Source organism: Syngnathus typhle, linkage group LG6 (genome assembly GCF_033458585.1).
Source record: "Syngnathus typhle isolate RoL2023-S1 ecotype Sweden linkage group LG6, RoL_Styp_1.0, whole genome shotgun sequence".
Taxonomy (NCBI): Eukaryota; Metazoa; Chordata; class Actinopteri; order Syngnathiformes; family Syngnathidae; genus Syngnathus; species Syngnathus typhle.
This window is the reverse complement of record NC_083743.1, coordinates 13,476,861-13,499,404: the sequence shown is the minus strand read 5'-3', so window position 1 is coordinate 13,499,404 and position 22,544 is coordinate 13,476,861. Positions and strand designations below refer to the sequence as shown.

The 22,544-nt window shown below is 38.2% G+C and overlaps 1 protein-coding gene across 2 annotated transcripts in view; it reads right to left on the bottom strand.

The window, feature by feature from the left end:
• zgc:172282 (leucine-rich repeat and fibronectin type III domain-containing protein 1-like protein) overlaps window positions 1-22,544 on the bottom strand; it is a 93,411-nt gene that overhangs the window by 42,625 nt on the left and 28,242 nt on the right. For both annotated transcript variants that reach the window (XM_061282035.1, XM_061282034.1), the window contains exon 2: window positions 2,127-2,232. The gene's annotated coding sequence lies outside the window, so the exon portion shown is untranslated. The remainder of the gene's footprint in view (window positions 1-2,126; window positions 2,233-22,544) is intronic.

Genomic DNA, 22,544 nt, shown 5'->3' with positions numbered 1-22,544 from the left:
TATGTCTGTTTGATGAATATCTCCAAGCGTGCAAGAGTTGAAAGCAGGGCACGTAGTAAATTTCAGCCACATATGCATGCAAGTAGATGCATGTAATTATTATCACAGGAAAATATGCATCCTCGTCTTGGGCATAATTCCATTTCATGAATATATGCATGATTTGGTAGTGACACCAAGTATTGGCGTGAGTTTCGATTTTGTTTTAGAGGAGAATGATTTATGGTCCTGAACATGGGTACCTTAAACATTTTATTTTAAAGGCTAAAGTGACCAACTATTTTGATATATTTGAGTTAAACTGAGTTAGGTTTTGGGCAAAATGACATGATGCACAATAAAAACAACATTTTGCTAGTAGTAATGTCACATTGATCAATGTTGTGTTTTGCATTTCCGGCATGCCAAGCAACAAAAAGCCCACCCACTGCAACTCAGTCCCATGACTTAAGGTATTCCAACTGCCGCTGCTTTTTGTGTTGGTATGTCTTCACTTAATGTCGTTTATAATGAGACCTCCTAATGTAAATGAGATGCTAGTAATATTGCTCTTAGTTCGTGAAATAGAATATTTTTTTTCTATTTAACAGCACCGTGCTGACATGAACACAAATAGGCCAGCGCCCTCCTTTAATTTCCTGCTCAAGAATGGGAGCACAAATAAATACTGTATCCGTTTATTCCCCAAAAAGCACTTTTAGATGACACTTTCCTTAGCACGTCGCATGTTATGTTTGTTCATTTCAGATGAATCATCTATTATGCTATGACGTTAAATAAATGAAAATAAACTGCTTTAAAAATTCACAATGCTAAAAACAAAGGGAATTTTAAATATGGTCACATAGAGAAGAATAATTATAGATGTAAATGTAGATGTAATTTTGCTTGACAATCTATCATACGGTTATCCAAATGAAATACATTTGTGTAACAGTTGTGGCAGGTAGTTGCTCTGGTGCTTGAGAAAGTATCAAGTAGTTAGTAGAGTTGATCATATTTTGCGAGCTTGTTTTAATAATGTATCAAGGCCTAAACATCAGTATTCTAAGTAGGTTAATTAAAATTCATGTGCATTTTATTATTTTTAAACTGTTTCAGCAACAAGAAATATACCAATTTTGTCTCGTCAATAATAAATTGAAGAAAAGACCACATCTTACTGACCTGAGACAACTGAAAATGATGTAAAGAATCAATTTGAAAACAAGCATAGACACTTTGTAAAAGGTCAAACTAAAGCCCTTTAGAATTGGATCATAATGTCTGTAACAGTCAAGATGGTTTTCATGTGATATTCCTAATGGAACTACAATATTGATCCATATTTTGAAGAATAGTGAATCTTGGAGAATAGTGCTAAGTAGGTGAAAGTCACCGGTGTGATGGTTTACTTGACTGACTTCCGCGTTGGCAGTGTGGGATAAGTTGTCACTACGACGACCAGTCCAAGGTATAGGCCTGCAATTTGATTGATGTCTTGAAAATGGAAAATAGTCTTGAATGCTTCTACACAGTCAATGACCATTGTCATTTTTATAGTATCTTTTTTTTTACCATGTTTGTGTTAAGTCATACAAAAGCAACAACTGATACATTGTTCTACGGGGGATTGGGCTCTAGGCTCTTTTTTTAGGTGTACAAGAAAAATGATACATTTTAAAATGTAATTTACACTGTGACAGCAAGATGTGTGGCAACAGCAGTTATTCCCTTTATGATGTTGTAGACAACCTATTGAAGTGATTACTGGAATTGAGAGTCTTTATAACCGTTAGGTTTACAAAGACTTTCAATTGTGCACCTGTCAACAGGTAAAGTTTGTTTGCTTGCCCAGTACTCCTGATCAAACTGCTAAAGCTGTCTTAAATTTGAAGGGAACTTGTTCTGCAAAAAATTATAATAATAATTATAATTATAATAATAACATAATTTAGACTGGGCCTCTTCAGAAAATCTGATGTTTTGTTCTTAGTCATTCTGGGTGTTTTTAGCTGTGTGTTTATTATTATTATAGATTATTACTGACCATCCACCTTGATGTACAGATACAACAATTTATGTATGTTAAGCCTTTAATACAGGATTCTATCCAAGAAGCAAATAAAAAAAAAAAGTATGCCTACCTCTATGAAGTATACTGTGATTTAATTATGGTCAACATGAAGTAAATCTGCAGTGACTGACAGATGAATAGATTAGGGTACGCAGCCTGGAGGGAGGGAGTCCAACCTGGAAAAAAACAAAAAACAGTGATAAGAAACAATAGGTTATTTATAGTGTAAGGCGACTACTGTATCTTGGAAATACATATGGCCTCGCATGCAGCATTTAAAAGGAATGAGATTAACCCCTTTGACTGGCAGCGAAACAAGTCAGCTGCTTTCATGCTCACAATGGCATAAAATGCACCTTTTTTAAAATGCAGCAGGTTGAACCAGATTGCACCTGTCTGCAAAAATACTAAACCTTAGTCCACCGTGCCCCTGGCTGGATTTACATAGCACCTTGAGTCGGGTTTGAACTGGGCATAAAAATACGGCCCTTTGTACTCAGTCGTTTCAGAAGTGAAGGCACTAATTGTTAAAGTTTTGTAGCTGGAATTCTTTCCCATCCTTGTTTGATGTACAACTTGAGTTGCTCAACAGTCAAGGTTATCCGTTTTCATATTTTGCACTTCATAAAACATATTTCCATGAAAATGTAAATTATATGTTCATATCAGACATGTGTACACAAAAGATTTGCACAAAAACACACAACTCAAAAACCCCAATCTCAAGCTCTAACAAAATATTAGACTTTAATGCTTCTATTTTTATGATGCAATGGATAAGAATAGGCTTAAAATGAACAGAACAAAACAAGCGTTAGCCTTCAATTAATCTAGTTTTACGTGGGCATGTATGTGCCTTTGTGAACAATGAACCTAGCCAGTACCCACTTCCTCAGCATGGGCGGAACAATAGCAAATCAGCATTACTTAAGGAAGCAAAGCCGATCACGGGCTGGTCACGCTTAGAGCCTGTGTCATATTTCAGGGGACAACAGAGTGAGTGGGTGGGTGAGGAGGAGGTCACGGAGCGGGAGAGTGAGGTGAGACGCTGGTAAATGTGTGGGTGTTACTAAACCCGCATGGGTGCGACACTCATTCGTCATGAAATTTTGAAGACCGGTACCCGCAACCTTGATTTGACCCGGCTTTTGTGTTATTTCAGAATTTCTGACCACAGACATTTTAACCCACCACTCCCAAAATCTTTGCAGTCCTTGTCAAGTTTTAGTTCTATTAGTTTTTTTACAAGACTATTATTGTCTGAACCAAATGCCCAGTCACTCTTTTGGCAATTGTGTTCGACCACTTACTATGTTCACCAATATGCAACACTGGTACATCACAATGACAAGTTTTGTCTAAACAGGAGAAAAATGAATTTGGTTTTGCCAAATCAATGGGTTCAGGGCACTGAGCAATAGGGTCAGATAATAGGTGTTTTGCAACTGAAAAAAACTGTAAACCAATCTAAGACACTGTGGTATGACCTCAATGGGCAGTTCATGCTTAGGAGCACTTCAATATGACTCATTTTTAACAGTTATGCAAACAGAGGGCCAAAGTTCGTCCACAGCGATGCTCATCATCAGTCACTGCAAAAGCTTGATTTCAGTTATTGCTGCTATGCTGCTGGCATCATCAGTTATTAGGTTCAATAACATTTTCACATAGGGCTAGATAGGTCTGGATATTTTCCCCCTTCTTCATAAATGATGATTCAAAATCATCATTTTGAATCTACCTTTTACTTTTACTTGGGTTATATTGTAAAATACTGGAATTGATTTGTTGATCTTAAAATTGTGTTCAATGTATTCAAAACATCAGAACACAAGAAGGGTAAAATGAGTTCTCTTTTTGCATGTCTTTCTTTTAATTATACTTATTCTAGTGATTGAATACATCTGCCCCTGTACTTTCTGTATCCTGTGTCTCTGGTAATGTTGATTTCGACCTTGTAGAAAGATGTATCTCATTAAAATATTTTCCAAATAATGATGGAGGATGGAGATATGGTGAGTGCTAAAACATTTGCTGATTAAAAATGTCACTCAAGGTCAATCACCGCGAATTTAATCAGGGATGACTGTCAAATCAGATCAAGAAGCGTCTCCAGACGAAAATATGTCCACCACCTTGGTTTGGTTGGCAAGGTTTCTAGAAGCGAAAGCGAAAAAATAAAATAAAATAGAACATTCTTGTAAGACTATTCACGGTTTCCATAGTCACCCCCTAGTTTGTTCCATTACTTTGTTCGCTAATAATTTAAATTACAAAATGAATGTAAACTCCCTGGATGACCTTTTTCTCCCTCATTCAATACACATGCAAGTGTCAGTTAACCTGATTGGCAGTATTAGCTAATCAAGACGCTATTGTAATGAGGTTAAGTCTAGCCCTGCCATTATCGCCGATGAAAAATTGTAGTTGCACACCGTGGTGTTTTTAGGGAATCTGTTTGTAAAGGGGCTTTTTATATATACATATATATATATATATATATATATTATATATTATACATATACACAATATCTGCCCTTCTGTAAAAAATGGCAGTCTTTAAAGAGGAGGTCTGGAAAACAATTCCACTTGAGAATATGATTGAAGCTTTGAATTCATCTTTTTTTCAGTCAGTACATAAAGGTTTTACAAGGCAATATTGATTCGTAAAATGTATTCCAAAAGTTTATTTGAGGGTATTTTATTAATGTAGCTCACTAGAATTTTAATAGTTTTTTTTTCTTTGCACCGAATGCAGACTAACCACACTAAAATTATGATAAGTAATTCCACTGTATTAATGGTTAAAAAGGAATGACTAATTCGAATAATAACCTGCCAGTCAGCCATTAAAAGGCTCCTGTAAAGGACAGAACACTGGCACTTATTTTTTAGTTCTGGGCTTAAAATATGTCTGCAGTAATAATTCACTCAAAATTTACCGAAATTAATGTGGATTTCTCTTATGAAATCCCTGAGGTTATTTAAAAGCTCCTCAGCGTGAAACCCAGGAGGTGGGTGAAATGCTCCCATAGGGTACTTTTGTGCACTTTCTTCACTTCGCCCTTATTTCACAATAGCAACAATTCATTCAAATATTACCATTAATAAAGTCTGCATTTTCTGTCTTCTGGATGGTTGGTCAGAGGAAAACTGTGATACAGCCAAATTGGACAAGCAAAACTTGTTTGTAGCGATCTGCCACATAAAAGCAGCATCTTCTGGTGAGTAAGATGTATTTTTTATGGTTATGTTGTTGAATAAATATTGATTCTGATACACTTTAGGTGATGTATATGGCAGATTTTTATGTTGCATGTTGCTATAGTATTGATGGTTTCTAAAATTGCTCCATGATAATGGTGGTGACGGGTATGGTGGACAAGGCATTGTCCTCAGAGTTAAGTGTTTGAGGATTTGAATCCGGGCACCTGCTTCCTGTGTGGCATTTGTTTGTTTTCCCAGTGCACTCCAGGGGTTTACTCATGGTTCTTCGGCTTTCTCCCCATTCCAAAAACATGGTCATGTTTCTAGGGTTAAATGAAGACTTTAAATCTAAAATGACTTTAAATTGGGATTGAATGCAAGTGTGAATGATTGTTTGTGTATATGTGCCTTGCAATTGGATGGTGACTAGTTCCGAGTGGTGTTCAGTTCAGTTTTCTCTGCTCATCCATGACCCTAATACACGTGTAAACTACAGAAAATGGATGATGAATATGAATGCTGGTGCTATATTAATAAAGTAGATGGATGAAGTCAAGTGAGTCACCACTGAAGGCCAGGTACCAAATGCACAGCCCATCAACAAAGCACAATGACATTGATATGGGTGTACATGAAAAGATTGTGATTGAGAAAATTGAAGTAGGCACCAAATTCGAATTGGCCATGTCAACCTGCAGTGCAAAGCTAGCCTAAATCTACAGACTCTAATCTATAGGCTCCATCTTTGCACTATATTGAAGCACAGTAAAATATGCATTTGTCTACTACAGCATCACAGTGGAAAACCTACTCAAGAAACTTTTGAACATGGACTTTAGAAGCCTCCAAGAGTGCCCTTTCCTTGGGGCAGTTCTACAATGACCTAACCCAAGCAAATTGTAAGAAGCTCATGGTTCAAAACATACACACATTTGTACAAGGGCCATTAAGACTGTCAATGTATATATTATATAAAGTATAGGCTACACAACAAACTGATGAATGACGAGCTTTGAAATTAGACACTAGTAATAATTGTTCAAATATTTTAAAAAGATGCATGGTAATGAAAATTGCTAGCAATAGCTGTAGTTTTTAAAAGTAGAGACAATTTGCAATTTTAGTATTAACACATGAAGTCAATGCACAATTTGTCTTTGCGGGCCAGATAAAATGATGTGGCGGGTCGTATCTGGCCTTGAGTTTGACACCTGTGACTTAGGGCATGTTCTCAAAGTAGCTTGTCAACACCACTGTCTGCATGGATGTTTTCATGGATGTGTGTTTTGTTATGCACTGTCTTGAATTGATTGGAAAGGTTATGATAGGTCTTGGGGAGACCTATCTCTTGCCCCTGGACGTCTGCCTCACTTCTGTCTGCCTCTGCTCCAGTTTCATTTTCATCGTCTGCCTCCTTTGATGACTGACTTAATGTTCAGCGGGCATCACACGCTCAAAGATTCCACTCATACATTTAAATCCTAAACTTGAGTTTGCATTTATTTTACATAAACAATGTGGCATTTATCTTACAAAGCCACACAAGATATATTGGCTTAGTCTGTTTATTTGTCTGCAAGACTTAATTTTCGCTTGTACTCAACAATCAGCACCAAAACAGTTGATGTCTACCATGTTGTTGTTTTTCTTTTCAGCTGGTCACTTTGTGACAGATGCCAGCCTGACTATACAGATTTATTGGTCAAGCCGTACTACTCGGAATGCTTAAAGACAGACGGTGCTGGCCACAGAGTTAGCGACTGGGTTTTTTGGCTCAGCAGTTAGTGCACTCGACTTCCAACTCTGGGGTGCCCCAGGTTCAAATCTATCTTCTATACTTATCCATGGTTTGGTTGCAGAGATAACAGCTTCAGCAGGGAGTCCTGGACCTACCTCTGGCCAGCTGCTTTGTCTAGCTCTTCTGGAGGAATCCCAAAGTCATCACTAGGGCTTCCTCACATAACAAGAGAGTTGTCCAGGATGCAAACCGAATAGACGCCAGAGCCAACTCATTTGACGTCTATTGAAACTGAGAAGCCGCGACTCTATTCTGTTCCTTGCGGATGACTGAGTTCTCATGGTAAGGAAGATAACTCACTTAAAACACTTGTCCTTGGTTTTGTTCTTTCAGTCATGATCTATTGCTCATGACCATAGGTAAGTGTTGCACCCTAGATTGACCTGTAAATGAAGAGCTCCTTCACCATAATTGTCTTGATCACTCGAGGCATTACATCAATCTTCCTGTGCACATCTTTAACATTATCATGGTCCCAGGCTTGAAGTTTCTGATTGTCACCCCAAAATGAAAATTGAGGCTTTATCATTAGAAATTGTCAGCTAATGCAAACTAACCAAAATAGCATTTCTTCTATGCAATTGATAATTTTTGTAAATGTCAAAATATAGTTGGTGTGTTTCAAAACAGCTTTCAAATACTGCCCAAAGTCTTAATTTTCACCAAACACGAGACCTTTATTCCATTGCATGGAATATGTGTAGGGTTATTTATGATTGTGTCATTTTACTTCCACTATATCACAGGTATCAAACTCAAGGCCCGGGGCCCAGATACAGCCCGTCACATCATTTTATGTGGCCCGCGAAGACAAATTATGCATCAAATTTGTGTGTTATCACTAGAATTGCAAATTGTCTTCACTTTTAATAATATATTTTTTTAATATTTGACCAGTTTTTACTCGTCTGATTTTAAAACTAGTTATTTGTCAGTTTGTTTTGTAGCTTTTACTGTATATAATATGAGGTGCTCATACATTTATTTGGGTTGACGGTCATAATGGCCCTCCGAAAGAAGCTATGACTACAATGCTGCCCGTGAAAAAAATGAGTTTGACACCCCTGCACTTTATGCATCTTATTTCGGCTATTTAAAGCCGTGTGACCTTTGCTGCAGTTGATGGCCTAACATCCTCTTCTTATCATATCCTACCGCCTCCTATTGCTTCTGTTTTACTTTGCAGAATGCCCTTCATTTGGTCATCTCTGCCTCCATCTCTTTCTCCCCTTTTCTGCACTTCTTTCACTCTTCCCTCGCTGAAATTGTCTCCTAAAATCAACTGCCCTCCATCTCTTCCATCTACTTGCTATGACACCCTTGCTTGTATATCAGCCATCAAGCAATGACTGTCCTATATAATCAATGTATTAATTACTCATTAATTTCATGGCCATTCTGAGCCCCTCCTCTTTCTCATATGGTTTTCATGGCTCTCATCCATTGAGTATTGGTTAGATCCATTCATCTGTTAGTCCAGCTGATGCCGGTACGAGTTTGACTGGGCTTGGTGACTGTAACTATGCAATATGGCACTGACTGGAAGTAATAAGAAAATAATAAGTTTACTTTCACACGCCATCCTATTACCGCAGTATATATGCAGTACACCATACATTATGTTGCCCATAGCTCAACATATGACTCCCCAGTTATATTTACACCTGTTATGCTGATTAATGACAATTCTTGCTTATTATTTATTTATTTATTCTCTAAATTGCCAGTTCACATATGCTGGGTGCAAGTAGGTATTTACCTGAGTGATGATGAGGCTCCTTTCACTTTATTTAGCTGTGGAGATTAATGTGTTGCTACTTGTTACAGGTTTAATGTTTAAAGGCATAACTTTATTTGCTTTGAGGCTATAAATGCAACATTTACCAAGCATCATGCTCTTTGTTATCTAAATTCAATGTTTCATTTTTCAACTGTTTTCGTGTTTAAAACACAGTATTTCCATTGTTTTGATGTTCCCGCGTCACTGTAAAACTTGGGTGATAATAACACAGACAGCGTTAAGCAAACTGTGGCGGTGGTGCTTTTTAAAAATTATAATTATTCACTGAACAACAGCTTTAAGTTCTAATTCATTCACAACATGCCTTCTTAATGTAGATTCTTGAACAAATGCATTAAACTCATATGCAGTGGAAATATTGAAGTTGTTTTCACTGCATGATTGTCCAAAGCAGTTCTGAAGGTGAGAATCCTAATTTAAAGTTACTATTTTAAGAAAGCACCACTATGATAATAGGTGAGTTGAGTGGCCTTTCAAACGTTCCAATATGAGGAGAATGTCAGTTTGCCTCAATGTTTATAGAAGACAGTCTTTGAATTACCGGTTGAATTTGGCCTTTCTGTCTCAGACATTTGACTAGTGCTTCGCATGCCCCCACCACAACTGACAATTTGCTCACACAAAGTAAACGAGACTGTAGACCAGGTGAAACCAGGTTTATGATCTATGTGGTGGATGGCATTGTATTTCCTTCATGAATATGACAGCGTGCATCACACCCTCGTGAACATTGTAGAACTCAATTCATTGAATGCATTATTACAAGTTTCATCAATACTTTAACTTTTAAAAGTACCCACTTTATTATTATTATTATTATAATCACCCTCACTGCGGCACAACGTGTGTGTGTCTGTGTGTTCAGACCGAATTGCGCTAATGGGTGGAGGGCGGTCTCCAGGGTTACTTTGCAGCGGACATCTTTACATTAGGGGCAAGAGAGATTTGTCTTGCAGTTCATTAGACATGTACTTCATGAGAAATGTACATTGGACTGCAGTGAGTCTAATATGCTTCTGCCATAGAGATCTCTTTCTCTCCCTCTTCAATTTGACATGAATCACGTGGGCTATGTTCACTCCCAACGGGGCAAACACCCATTTCTAACTGCACCCGCTTACAAAGAAATCTCTTCTCATGCATTTTACACTAGACTTTCCCTGAGAACAAAATTCGGGCCCAACAAAAGGCTTCCACCTCATTTGGTATCGCAAAATAGATTTCTTTATCATATAATAATCAGCAAACTGGCCAGCTTGAGTCAAAATGCCCTGCCTGGCTGTCCCTGGTACTAAAGACATCATTTAATAACAGCATGATGGATTGAAAAGAATGGCCTGAGGGAGGCATTTTGATCAGACTTTCATTCAAGACCTACCAAAAAGCTGATTTTAGTTTAGCCTGACTGTCCTTGAATTATTATCAGCAAAGACAACTTATCTTGCCTCAAGTGATTTATCAAATTAAATCAGTGGGGGTGCGATCCAAAGAGAAGGAATAAAAGAATTGTGAAGTGAAAATTTAGCGATCATTTGCAACATTTCCGTCTAGGAAAAATCTGACCACTTGTAACGACCTAAAATCAGGTCATACTAATTCATAAAACCACAATAATGCCAACATTCTTGGGAGTGATATTATGTGACAGAGAAACAGATACAATACACCTCCTCATTCAATCATTTAAAACATTGCTCCACACAATTTTATTATTTTTGTTTTAATTTTCTAAATGTACATGTTGGGAATGATGTGTATATATTTTTTCAGTTTAGTTTCTTTTCTATTTCAATTAAATTGTCGGTAAAAAAAGACATTGACAGTGTCCATTGTACTTTAAGCCACTTATTATTACAACAGCAACAATGACAATGATGATCATGATGATCCATCCATCCATCCATCCATCCATCCATCCATCCATCCATCCATCCATCCATCCATCCATCCATCCATCCATCCATCCATCCATCCATCCATCCATCCATCCATCCATCCATCCATCCATCCATCATCTGTACCGCTTGTCCCCGCGGGCATGCTGGAGCCTATCCCAGCAGTCATCAAGCAGTAGTTGGGGGACACCCTAAACCGGTTCCCAGCCAATCGCAGAGAACACAGAGACAAACAACCATCCGCACTCGCACTCACACCTACGGGCAATTTGGAGTGCTCAATCAACCTTCCATACATGTTTTTCGGAAGTGAGAGGAAACCGGAGCGCCCGGAGAAAATCCACACAGGCACAGGGAGAACATACAAATCCCACACAGGGAGGGCCGGAGGTGGAATCAAACCCCCGCCCTCTGAACCGTGAGGCGAACGTGCCAACCAGTGCAACACTGTAGTGCCAATCATAATGATAATGATAATAATAATAATAATAATAATATACTATCTTGCTTAGCACCTCTTGTAAACCTAAAAGCAATTGCAAGGTGAACGCAACAACTACTCCTGGCTTGAGCAACAGAACTTAGAACTATGGCTGTGCTCTGACCAACTCAACAAGAGAGTCACAGACGGTCGAGTGACCATTCCCAGAAGTTCAAGTGTGAGATATTCTGAGTAAAGTGGTGGGTGAATGGAAATTTAAACTACTCTGTCAGGATGCATCAAAAGGTAGAAGACCTGCTATATGGTGTACTATGTCCAACATCAGCTGTATTTCTGGAAAAAGGAAACTAAAATTGTGTTTGTGCTCAGGACTGAAAAATAAAATCTACATTTAGAACACCTTGAAGATGGATTCTTATCACCCATCCACCCCCAATTCGATCAGAGGATACACATGAACACAAACATAAAACCTTTATTGGTTTCTGCTTTTCATTGTGCTTGCTTTGTCACCTTTCCAGCTCTCCCTTGATAACCCCATAGTCCATCTCTAATTGTTTCAGATTCCAACTGCCATGACCTCATTACAACTATTTATCTTTTTTCACTTACTCTTTTGTTACACACAGTTCTTTCACTGGCGAATCACAATTCAAGAACACAACTAGTGGCTCCCTGGTGTGGGTATCTTCAGAAGTAGAGAGAGACAAAAGACAAAAGTGTGTTTGTACAGTATATGTGCACTTGGCGGGTGTGAGTTTGTGTGTTGACTGAATGCCAGCTGGCCTGTGGTGCAGCAAGCTGTCCTAATGAAGTGATCTTTTCAGCTCTTCAACTAATGGATATGTACACCGGGAATTATAATTACGCAAATCAAAGAGAAAACTCCTCTAAAGAACAAATATTATCTTTGGAAGACCCATCGAACGCTAAAATCAAAACTAATACACGATGTACTAGCTTGGAATTTCATCAACTGGTGTACCTTGATTTTTACTTAATGTAGTAAGACCTGACTATAACAAAGACTTAAATTACGCAATTTGCTTTTTAAAGTGCCACCTCAAAAGCAGCTGAAAAAAAATCTGCCATTTTATTACCTCTGCCAAGACTCCACTAATTCAAGGACCAAAAAGAAATCTTCCCAAAACTGTTTCTGCCTCATGCCACATTTCTCTACCATATTCAAGATTAATTTATTCATCTTCCGAACGGCTTTATCCTCACGAGAGTTGCAAGCGTGCTGGAGCCTATCCCAGTAGTCTTCATTTTCAAGGTAATGAACGTCAAAGAAATGATGTAAGTCAAAAGTATTTCACCAACACTAGCTGTGTTGGTTCAATAACCTTGTGTACAATGCTGTTAACAACCGGTTCATTGTTTGTCAAATAATAAGTGAATAATGAGAATTTACAAGTTATATTAATACAATAGAATTTATCATGTACATTATAAATTCTGAGTTTGCACAGTTTAAAAAAAAGATTTGAAAAGATGTGTTTTATATAAACAAAAGCGCATTGATGTAAAGCAGGGGGGCCCAATACGTCGATTGCGATCAACCGGTCGATCGCCAAGCCAGTATTGGTCGATCGCGTGATTTTTTTTTGCACTTGACGCGTGTACAAACAACGGCACTAACAACACAACACAAACACGCTCGCGAGTTCCCTCCAATTGTCAGAACCCTGTTTTTTCTCTTAAACTTAAGAAAGGGTATAAAAATGAGTGGGGCAGCTGGCCATAGTAAGAAGTATCACTTTCATAGGGAATGGGAGTAGGACTTTTTTTTTCACGATGACATATACATATATATATATATCATATTATATATATATATATATATATGATATATATATATATATATATATATATATATATATATATATAAAAATTAGTGGGTAGATCTTTGTGACTTGGTCATTTCAAAAGAAGCTTGTGAGCTGAAAAAGTTTGGCCACCCCTGATGTAAAGTATAGAAACACTGTTTTTACCATTATAATAAAAAAAATAGCCAATATTTATTCACTGAAATCTAGTAAATCTGTCAAACAAGAATTTATTTATTTCTGTTGATTTTCTATATTCTGGAGCCTATTTCAGCTGACTTTAAGCAAGAGGCTGGTACATCCCTTGACTGATCGCCATTCGGTATGGCACTTATCGACAAACAACTATTCACACCCACAATCACACTTGTGGTAATTTAGAGTCTTTAATTAAGCTTGGAAGCTGCGTGGGCGAAAGCTGCAATACACAAGAAGATGAACATGCTAACTCCACACAGGAGGGATTTAGATGAAATTCAAAAACATTGACATTGAAGCAGGATCAGTTGGGTTCCCGAAACCTTGGTGATTCAAGTGCCGTTGTAAGGACAGACAGAAAAAAATCCCTTTACAGTTATAGTGATGCTTAGTGTGTATGTGCACTTACTAAGAAAACATCTACTCTTCGTAATACTCATTGAATAACAGAAATAATTAGGCTAGGCATGATACTTGCCACCTAGTCACAAACGCAATAAGGCACAGAGTTGAACATGTTTTTAGTACCTCTAATTTACAGTAACTGAATCAAAAATGATGCACCTTCAAATTTTGAAATTGGGATAACAGAATGATTTCCTCCAGATGTCTTTGTAAAGAGAAGTAGCTTGCTTAAAATGGTGCTAAATCACATCACTTTTCTCCCCTCAGACATTCACCCTAGTAATCGTTCGGTTGCTGCCCTATTTTGGTGAATTTCATTGTAAACTATTTGAAAGCATTTTTCTCCCGCATCCTCTCAAAGAAAGTGAGTTGGTGCTGAAGACAAGTGTGACAAAGGGGATTGCCCGTGCTCTTTGAATGCAACGCAAGTTCACTGGACACAAGAGCTGGTGCACTTTGTCATGATAAATGTATGAATGTAGCATGGAAAAAACAAAACATCAATATCTGGAAAGTCTTTTAGTAAAGAGGCGGGCGTCTCTGAGATTTTTTTTGCCCATCTCTACACAAGCATGTTTGTGAGTCCAGAGGTCCCTGACGTAACTGAGATGGCCAACTATCCACACTAAATATAAAATATAAATGCTATATGTTTTGCTTCCATTTCATTCATGCCAAATTTCAAAGGATAGGACCACCTATGTGGCTCTCGAGTAGCAATGTTGAAAAATGATTTTAAGCATTTAAGTTGCTCATCCCTGGTCTGAGTGCATACTTTAGAGCAGCGCTCCCCAAACTACGGCCCACGGGCTGAATACAGCCCGCCTCTACATTTAGTCCGGCCCCCTGAACAATACCAGAGAGCATTTTGAATTTTTTGTCAAACATGCGTATTTGTATTTAATGATAATGTTGGACTTTTGCAATAAAATGTTCCTTAGTTATGAACTTTTTTCATTATTAACCGTTAGATAGTAACTATTTCATACGCGCATATAACGTGACATTCTGTTCCACCCTTCTGCGGTCTGTGCCTTTATTTGGCAACCCCCAGAAAAAAAATCTTAAACCCGCCCCTCTCAAAGAGAGAACGGAATAATACCGAAAAGATTAGGCCAGACAAAAATTGATTCAGGGTATTGAACCTGCAGTGGACAAACGATTATTTTTTGTTCAATGCAAAGAAAAGGCTGTCTGTCTCATCTGTCAAGAGGCGGTGGCGGTATTCAAGGAATACAATCTGCGGCGACACTATGAATCCAGTCACAAAGACAAGTATGATAGGTTGCAAGGCCAAATGTGAGCAGACAAACTCTCAAAGCTCAAAAGTGGACTGTTAGCTCAGAAGAATACATTTGTACGCCAAGCTCAGCTAAACCAGTCATCTGGCAGATGCAGGCCCACAGTTGACACTGATCAACGGACAAAGATAAGCTCACTTTTCTGACTTGAATGAGTCATTCTGAGTATGAAAAATGTCATCATAATAAAATCTACTGGGATAAAATCCATCTCCACAACCATACTGGTAGTGGTACTGGTTGTGGTGTATAGGTGCATGGACTTTTTTTCTGTGAAGAACCCAGAGAGGGTTATTTGGTTATGATTTATTTCATAAATAGGGTTGTTTGTTTCCTGGATTTTTTTTCTGTGAAGAACCCAGAGAAGGTTATTTGGTTGTTGTTTATTTCATGAATAGTGTTATTATTTATTTCCTGACTTTTGTTCTGTGAAGAATCCAGAAAGGGTTATTTGATTGTGCTTTCTGGAAAACAATACATTTTTACGTCTAGGGCACTCCTGCAATCGTCACACTTTTTTGTTACAAACTGACCCCCATTAGAGAAGGGAAAAGTTATGTGGCCCTCACAGGAAAAAGTTTGGGGACCCCTGCTTTAGAGACTTTAGGTTGAAATGTTAAAGAGAGAAGACAAAGAATTGATGTTTTGAATATTGTAGTTTGAGGTGTGATAAAGAAAATGATGTGATGTATTCACTACCACTTTAACCATCTTCACCAAATGTGACCAGCTTTGAAGAAAATGTTTGTCTTTTGTTAGTTAGTTTGGTTTCATTTAATGTCATGATTTTTTTTTCCATGTTTAGTCATGTTTTTTTCTCTGGCCCAATCCCTTGTCTACTCATCCACACCCTCAGCCACTTGTGTCATCAGATTGCGTCCATTTATTTAGGTCACTGTTTTCTATCACTCTGTGTTGGTTCTTTGTTTCTGTTGCTGTTACACATACTGTACCATTTGTCCTCATTTTTAAAACACACAGTGTTTGTTTGAGAGCCTGCTTTATTGATTAAAACAGTAACAGTTTAATCTAATTCATCTGATTATCAGCACAGGTAAGACCAGTGGAATTTTCTTCACTGCTTAGACTGCATATTGTACATCCAGGCAGAAACACAAAAAGTAGTTGTGAACATGAAGAAAATGCCTCAAAATGATCATCTGAAGCAAGATCAAACATCCTGGTACCAACTCTGACAGCTGCTCTCCAAGGGTTCTCAGCACTTGTACATCAGCACAAGCTCTCGCTCACTTCTCACATTTGTACTCACGCCCTCTCACAACCCCACTCAGCATGCAACACGAGTGACTTCCTTTCGTTCAAGGAAAGACAAAGCTGTAATTTAACTTGTATGTGTGCCTGTGGGGGTGTGTTTATTCCTGCATGACGTGTGTGTGTACTGTATCTCGGCTTGTTCATGGCCAAGAGAGAACCAAGATAAACATCCAGAAACAGACGTTTCTCTGTAGTTCATATTGTACAAATTCACATTACCAGATAAGACCAACAGCAAGATACTGGACGAAGAAATGTTAATTTCTGAACCACTCCACTGATGTATATACATTGCATGTGTGTGAGCACAACTGTGAATGTTCAGCACCTGTAGAGCACTGTCAAAGCGACGAATATTCCACCCGCGTAGTGTTTTGCTCATTAGAGCAATGCTTAAAGTGTAGCCCCATATATACAAGCATGACTGTGTGATGAAAGGCATCCATTTGGTCTCTAATGAAATAGAACATCTCACTGATAGTTGATAAAGGCTATCACGTCACTCTCCGAATGGAAGGAGAGATGGGGGTGCACGGAGCGCCAGACAAAAGTAGCCCTTGAATAAGGGCTGAAATGATGTGTGCTATGAGCAAATACAGATGGGGAACAGTGACCCATTCCCTCCCTACCTCATCTCATTGATTCTCTTATGTGTGGTCCTTATTCGCAGCTACCAGAAACAGATAACTGGGCGTGTACAAAAGCTTACACAATAACTTGTGTAATTGTAAAATTGAAATTCTACAGGAGTTCACAAGCCTGCTTCTAGTCTTTGTCAATGGCTGATTTTAAGAATATGGCAAATGGAAAATAAAATAAGGAAAAAAATCATCTAATGCTTGTTCTTGTCCTATAGTGACACCTACATGGTCATCAAACGATGCTTGTGCAGATTGCATTACATACAAGTATTATGCATGGCAGCACTATTATATTACCCTCAACTCTCATTGCATTACATAGAAGTATTATGCAAGGCAGCACTATTATATTACTCTCAAGAACCCACAAACAAGGGCTCCAATTGAATTTCTAACTCTTGATTATCTATAATGCAGATTTGAGTATACAGTGAAGCCTGTTACATACCTACCTGAAATAGTTGTAAACTGACAATTGGGAGCATATGAGAAACATCCATCCATCCATTTTCTGAACCACTCAGTCCCCACGGGGGTCGCGGGTGTGCTGGAGCCTATCCGAGCCGTCAACGGGCAGTAGGCGGGGAACACCCTGAACCGGTTGCCAGCCAATCGCAGGGCACACAGAGACAAACAACCAATCGCACTCACACTTAGGGACAATTTGGAGTGCTCAATCGACCTACCAAGCATGTTTTTGGGATGTGGGAGGAAACCGGAGTGCCCGGAGAAAACCCACACGGGCCCGGGGAGAACATGCAAACTCCACATAGGGAGGGCCGGAGGTGGAATCAAACCCGCATCCTCCTAACTGTGAGGCGGACGTGCTACCCAGCGCGCCACCGAGCCGCCTCATATGAGAAACATTATTTTAGTTTTGATCAAATGTACAATGCATGATTGCATCAGTGCAGATTATAGTATACGGTGAACCTTGTCTAATGTAGGGGATGTGTTTCAGACCCACACACACAACAGGTGAGAAGTCATGATATATGGAGACCATAAACAAGTAGTACTTCTAAATACTACTCCACCCTTACACAATTTAACCAGATTTAAAACTATAAAAATACACTTCAATCTATAAAATACACTAAAACAAACACTAGAATGTATAGAATCTACTTTATATATAGATTAATTTTTGTATTCAAATTTTTGATCCAACCAAGTTGATCCCACTTATTGCTAAAATCGTTTTTGTATGGTGACCTGGCAAAGACAGGTAGCAGCAAAAACAGAAAGTTACAAATAATCCAGACACAGTACAAGTCATAGCTATGAATCAATTGTAGCAGCAAGCGCATAGACAAAGTAATGAGTGAATGAGCCCGGGGGTCGCCAACACGAGCCATGCCACCGACGAGTACAACATGCTGACAACAGCTTTACAATTTGTAATGAACCTCAAAAACGCATGGTAGGCAGTATCATCTACTAAATGGAGATACTGTGCAGAGGCATCATTGTACGAAAGTTGCATACACTATCCACTTTTTTACATTACATTTTTATATCTTTGTAAACTACTTTAAAAAGCCTGATAGTGTGATGTGTGCCATTGGGAAGTCTGCAAGAGTTTCTAGGTGAGAACTGTGACCAACTTACCTCATTGATTATCAGCCTAAATCGACTACCCACTAACCATGATGATCATTTTTCAGCAAATCAAATAAACACTTTTTTATGTGTATATGTATTCTTCTGACGTGTGGAATAGGGCGGGATTTATCGCAGACTCCATCGTGACCATGTGGGCTATGCTTCAAGGCAATGTTAAAGGGAAATGTGGACCTCTAATTGGCCACACTTTGCTCAACAATAATGACTTTGAAACAGTAATAGGAGCGTCACATTTCTCACAATAATATATTCAATTGATTCTTGAATTTTGGGCCATTTGTTTGGTAATTGTCAATTTGAAAACCCTGCAATATTTTCTTCTACCCTCTTATTAATGCAATTTCAGGCAAATCACCAAGAATGTGAGCAATGTGACTATATATCTCCACATATGTGTGAGCCACTTATCTACTTAACTAGCAAAACACACTGACAAAAAATCTTTTTCGAAAAATCATTAACTCTTATTACACAAGTACGTGGCAGACCTCTCCATCTTCATGAAACATGGAGCACTAGAAAAGCAAGCCTCTATAAGCAGAAGCCCCCCAAACAAACAACAAATTGAAAACAGATCTGGAGACACATGGGGGAGTAAAATGCCATTAAAATACTAAAACAGAACATCAATCCAAATGTGTATGAAATCAGTGTTGCCAAATAATAAAGCTCTAAATAAACATTGCAAAATATATACTTCACGGTTGAATCCCATAAAAAAAATTGGGGCGTACAGCATCTGCGAGGAGGAAACAGTTCGAGTCCCCCGGCGGACAAAAGTAATTGGCAACTATTTGTTTGAGGTACCACTCTTATATTTGATAGGTATTGAGTAAAGCACAGAAATTAAAAACTTCACCATGCCAGCTTCCCTCCATGGCTGATGCATGTGTGTGGTCTGTTTCTTTCTGTGGTGTGTTTATGCTCTTCATATTAGAGACAGGTATTAAGTGTAACATCAATCAACAACACTACAAATAATTAAAAAGTAGCAACAAGTTCATTCAAAGCCATTTTCCTGTTTTTGAAATCTTTATTTGTACACATCAGTGAATTTTCCATTTCCATCTCTGCCCAGTAAGTCGACTTTCCTGTCCATCACAAGGAGATTCTACCCCAGAGCACTGCTTTTATCCACCTGTCCCATTTTCTCGTTTTACTTGGCAGAAGGAAAGAAAGAAACACAGCTACAGTCACTTGAGGGTATTTTAACTGTGACACTTTGGATATTCCTACAAAACCAAATGTGGACCCATGTGTTACAACTACTGGGACAGCATTCATGTTAGATCACTTTGACCTTGTCATGTTGTCGGCGCTTTGTCTGTTTTCAGTAACCCTGCTAAACTATTCACCCACCACAGACATTCAATGGGGATGCCATCATTTAAAAAATTATAACAGTCTTGACTCAAACTACGGTGCAGACTGTATAAATTTAACATTAACCTGCTGGATGCTGCGCTTAATCAATTGATGAATATTTGCATACTATGGATTTAATTGACAATGAAGATAGTATATTATTTCCAGGTAAGAGATATAGGCTACCTCGCAAATATTTAAAGATAAACTCTTTGTGTCTTCTGATATACTTCTTCACTCTATCATGTTCCACTCTCGTCTTATCATCCCTCAGCCAAATGTGTTGACTTTCCTGTCCATCACAGGCAGCTTCTTCCCCGGAGCGTTGCTTTTTTTCCATCTGTTCTAGCTTTGTTCTCGCGCTTTGCTGGTTGTGTCTCTCTTATTTTTTTCTCCTCTGCAGGAGACTGTCAATTTTTAATAGTTTGTTTTTTTTGTCCTCTGCATTCATTTTCATATTAATAATAACAACAGTGAAAGTTATGTTTTCACTAAACGATAAAGGTCAAATCAGCTTGCTACGTTTGAAATGTAAAGCTTGATATGGCTTGTCTTTTCGCTGTGGTTTCGCCACAGCCGTCCGTCCATAACACAAATCCTTTTGAGAAATTAATATTCTCAGTTATTAAAACTGAAGTTAAAAATGACTTGAGGAGGAATGCAGACAAATAGTACCAGTCAAGAAAAGACCTTTACAAATTAGAATTTGTTGACCTAATCAGATAATGACCTCCAGCAGGCACAATGGCAGTCATCTCTGCCCTGGGGCTTGTCTGCTTGCTTCTTTCACGTTGGAGGTGAGTCTCAAGGTCTTTATCTTAAGTCAGAGTGTAGCTGTAAATGTGGTTACTTAGACAAGCAGATTGGAACACTGTTTGCAGTAATGAGGGTGTTATGCAGGTCTACTAAAATAAAGGAGCTATATTAAAAAAAAAATAAAACATAAAAAAATAAAAATAAAAAATAAATTAAAACCTCTCCAGGGCCTGATTTACCAAGATTCCCAATAGCCGATCCTAAATTGCATGTTCAATCACTCCAACAGATTGTGTGTGTGTGTCTTGGGTATTGTAATTGAACAAATGTTTTGTGCTTCAGGTAGTCCAAATGGTTCTTACAATGAAAAATATCAGCAAGCGCACAGCAAGTGCAAAATGCAGCTTGAAGTGGATAATTTTGGAGAAGCAGAGGAATACTTAAAGACAATGTTTGGTATAGGTGAACTGGTCTGGAGGGCATTTTAATTTGATGTATTAGCCCATCCAGTGTGAAATTGGTTATACAATGCAGGACATCACACCCAAAAGAATACTATGGAAGAGGTCAGTTGTTAAGACCTACACAAAATAAGCCAACCAATCACGTGGCAATGCAACGTTAAAGAGTTTTGTCTTTGGCAATATGGTATGACTCCTTGTGATTGGCTCCAAATTTGACCCTCGATCATTCAGAAGCTCCAAAATTGCATTGCTCAATAATTGATTTTTATGATTGTTATTTCAGGCATTTCAAAAATGTTTACACGAGCAGAAGAGTTCTCCCCGACGCCTCTCATTTTGCCTTGACCGTGCTGACACAGCTGTGCGCGTGGGTTTCCACTTGCCTTTCAGAAGAGGTATTTAAAGACGCAAAATCAGTCATCACAATTTGTTGAAGAATCACATTGCGTGTGCTTAACTCACTGATTTGCATTTCGGGTATTCCTCGCACAACATACAAAATGAACGGCACAGTAGTGATGGTTTGTTTGGTTGTTTGAGCAGCTTCCACATCTGCTTGTATGTGCAATTAAGTTTGCACTGTTTTTTGCTCTTGCAAACCTTTGATTATTCAGGCCCTAAAAAGGCGCTCAAAGAATAATTTAACCTAGCGATGGTCTTAGCTCGGCAATAACCAAGAGAATGATATCACAGATAACAGCTTCTATAATTAATTTCCTTTATTGGGCAGCGAGCTTCAGCCTTAGATAAGCACAAATAAAGAGACAGCATAACCATCGCAAAATCAACATCGAGCCACTGCTCCTTTGATCAAGCTGAGTGGGCCCAGACATTTAATTAGGAAGGCTGACATGGCTGATGGGAGATGGGTGAACACGTTTTTTTTGTTTTCGAATTTTCCCACAAGCAACAGATTAAAAAAAAGAATCATTTTGTGTTGGTTATATGTGTGTATAGGGAAATTGAGTTTGTGGGGGGGGAAAGGAAAAAAAGTGTATCAAATCAGGCATTTAATGAATTCACTAAAGTAAGAATTAACGTTGCACTTTTGGACTGAGAAAATGTTGTGTACGCTAAAGCATATTACTAATTTATGTTTTGTAAATTTATTTTCAATTTCCATTTCTGTCACTCTTTAAATGTGGATCACTTTGACAATGTAAAATTTCCAGATAAAAAAAACTAATCATACATAGTGGTGCCTTGAGATACAAATGTATACTTGTGAAGTTAAATTGGAACCCTGACTATGTTTGTAACCCAGACCATTTACATCTCAAATCATGTCCGCATTTAAATAAATACAACTGCCATTAATCGGTTACAGACTGTTTCTCTCAAAAATAAAAAAGAAATGTAGTGTATTTAAATTACTGCTTATAAAATACTGTCTTTGTGTATTGTTACACATTTGTGATCTGACCTCCGTTGTTCAAAGGGTAACAACACCGCTGCACTGATTCTGCACCAATACACAACTTTCCC